Below are 2903 nucleotides of genomic sequence, written 5' to 3'. Positions count from 1 at the left end.
ACCAAATTTAAAAACCTTACCTAGGTTTATAAATATAAAATACCAAATTCAAAATCCTTACCTAACTTTATAACAAACCAAATTTAAAAACCTTACCTAGGTTTATAATTATAAAATACCAAATTTAAAATCCTTACCTAACTTTATAACAAACCAAATTTAAAAACCTTACCTAAGTTTATAATTATAAAATACCAAATTTAAAATCCTTACCTAACTTTATAGCAAACCAAATTCAAAAACATTACCTAGTTTAATATTCATAAAATACCACATTTAAAATCCTTACCTAACTTTATAACTATAACAAACCACATTTAAAATCCTTATCTAGGTTTATAACTATAACAAACCAAATTTAAAAACCTTACCTAGGTTTATAATTATAAAATACCAAATTTAAAATCCTTACCTAACTTTACAACAAACCAAATTTAAAAACCTTACCTAGGTTTATAAATATAAAATACCAAATTCAAAATCCTTACCTAACTTTATAACAAACCAAATTTAAAAACCTTACCTAGGTTTATAATTATAAAACACCAAATTTAAAATCCTTACCTAACTTTATAGCAAACCAAATTCAAAAACATTACCTAGTTTAATATTCATAAAATACCACATTTAAAATCCTTACCTAACTTTATAACTATAACAAACCAAATTTAAAAACCTTACCTAGGTTTATAACTATAACAAACCAAATTTAAAAACCTTACAACCTTACCTTACTTTATAACTACACCGAAATACACTTTGAAAAATGACTTAGGTTTATAACCAAACTAAACCAAAGCTAAGGACCTTCACGGGGTTTATAAACAAACCAAAATAAACCCCAACCCAAATCCGACCTAGTTTTATAACACTAAACCAAAATATAAACTAACACCACCAAAAATCATAAACCAACGAAATCAAACTTAAAACACCTGACTTAGGTTTAGTACCCTATAAAACCCAACCTTAAACCATGACGTCATCTTATAAACCAACAGAATGTAAACAAAACATATTTACATCTCACCTAAATCATTAGATATAATAATAGTTAACGACCATTACCACCTGTCTCGATAGTACTAATCACTTACCTGTGCGTAATTAAGTAGATAATTACATTTAAGGACATAATTAAAGATAATTACATTTAAGTACACAAGTAGGTAATTAATCTAATTAATCTAATTAATCTATCCCTGGGGATAGGGGAGAAAGAATACTTGCCACGTATTCCCTGCGTGTCGTAGAAGGCGACTAAAAGGGGAGGGAGCGGGGGGCTGGAAATCCTCCCCTCTCAATTTTTTTTTAATTTTCCAAAAGAAGGAACAGAGAAGGGGGCCAGGTGAGGATATTCCCTCAATGGCCCAGTCCTCAGTTCTTAACGCTACCTCGCTAACGCGGGAAATGGCGAATAGTTTGAAAAAAAAAAAAAAAAAAAAAAACATAATTAAGATAATTACATTTAAGTACATAATTAAGATAATTACATTTAAGTACATAATCAAGGAAATAATTACATTTAAGTACATAATTAAGTAGATAATTACATTCAAGTACATAATTAAGTAGTTACATTGAAGTACATAATTAAGTAGATAATTACATTGAAGTACATAATTAAGTAGATAATTACATTGAAGTACATAATTAAGTAGATAATTACATTGAAGTACATGATTAAGTAGATAATTACATTGAAGTACATAATTAAGTAGATAATTACATTGAAGTACATAATTAAGTAGATAATTACATTGAAGTACATAATTAAGTAGATAATTACATTGAAGTACATAATTAAGTAGATAATTACATTGAAGTACATAATTAAGTAGATAATTACATTGAAGTACATAATTAAGTAGATAATTACATTGAAGTACATGATTAAGTAGATAATTACATTGAAGTACATAACTAAGTAGATAATTACATTTAAGTACATAATTAAGTAGATAACTGATGACTACGAAACACATCAAAGGTAAACATGTCTCACCCGCGTCCTGTGTTTAGACGAATTATGAAGTAATTCCAGGGTGTTCACGGGTCCCACCTGTCCTCCATTATGCTCTAGATCACCACGGTCGTCATCACTATCATCAAAAATGGCGAAGGCTTGAAGAAGAAGAGGAATTATCAGTTTAAATTGGAGGCAAAACACGAGACGTGATGTTGACGCTGGTGTGTGACGTCATCAGGGGGGTGAGGAAGGTTACCAAGATGGCCGACTGTGTAGGTCTGGCCTGTGATGCGGCCGCCGACCTCAGCGCCATCTGTTGATTGTATGTCGAGTTAGGGCGTTTCCGTGATACAAAGTCGTCTGTATATGAAAACTTACTTTCTTTAGCGTAATATGAGAGATAATTTAAATGTATTAAATTATGTATTATTATATAAAACAATTAATGTGTACTGTTACCTCATATAAGAATTTTTATATATAAATTATATAATAAACCTGTATAAATCAACTACTAAAACAATGTCATATTCCAATATTAAGTTGAATACTAAATATGATCAATTGCCATATATAAACCATATAAATTACAATACTAATATAAATTTTTCAGATGTTGTTAATGTCCTATTTTGACAGAAACTAATAATTTGGCTCCAAATCTTAATAAACCAAAGTTAATTAACATTTCAAAATCCAGCACAGCTTTCTTGTATTCAACAATTCATAAATATTGAGGAATATTATGATAGAATATTAAATATTGAGAAATATTATCATCGAATATTTCATAAATGTCTTTGGTTATTCAATAAATAATATAATAAACTCTCCATCTTAATTTTCATGAAAAACACAACATTCAATATTCAACAATGACATTTCCCCCGTTTTCTGTTCGTAGATCTACTTATGTGAGTATATTACATTTTTT

At 28.6% G+C, this 2903-nt stretch overlaps 1 long non-coding RNA gene across 1 annotated transcript in view; it reads right to left on the bottom strand.

Annotated features, from left to right (window-relative positions):
* The window catches only part of LOC139767494 (uncharacterized), a 53253-nt gene extending 51029 nt beyond the window's left edge, over positions 1-2224 (bottom strand). Inside the window, exon 1 of the long non-coding RNA XR_011717140.1 lies at positions 2006-2224. This is a non-coding gene — a long non-coding RNA (uncharacterized lncRNA). The remainder of the gene's footprint in view (positions 1-2005) is intronic.
* Between the last annotated feature and the right edge of the window lie 679 nt (positions 2225-2903).

This window comes from Panulirus ornatus, chromosome 61 (assembly GCF_036320965.1).
Source record: "Panulirus ornatus isolate Po-2019 chromosome 61, ASM3632096v1, whole genome shotgun sequence".
Taxonomy (NCBI): Eukaryota; Metazoa; Arthropoda; class Malacostraca; order Decapoda; family Palinuridae; genus Panulirus; species Panulirus ornatus.
This window is presented reverse-complemented; position numbering and strand designations above follow the sequence as displayed.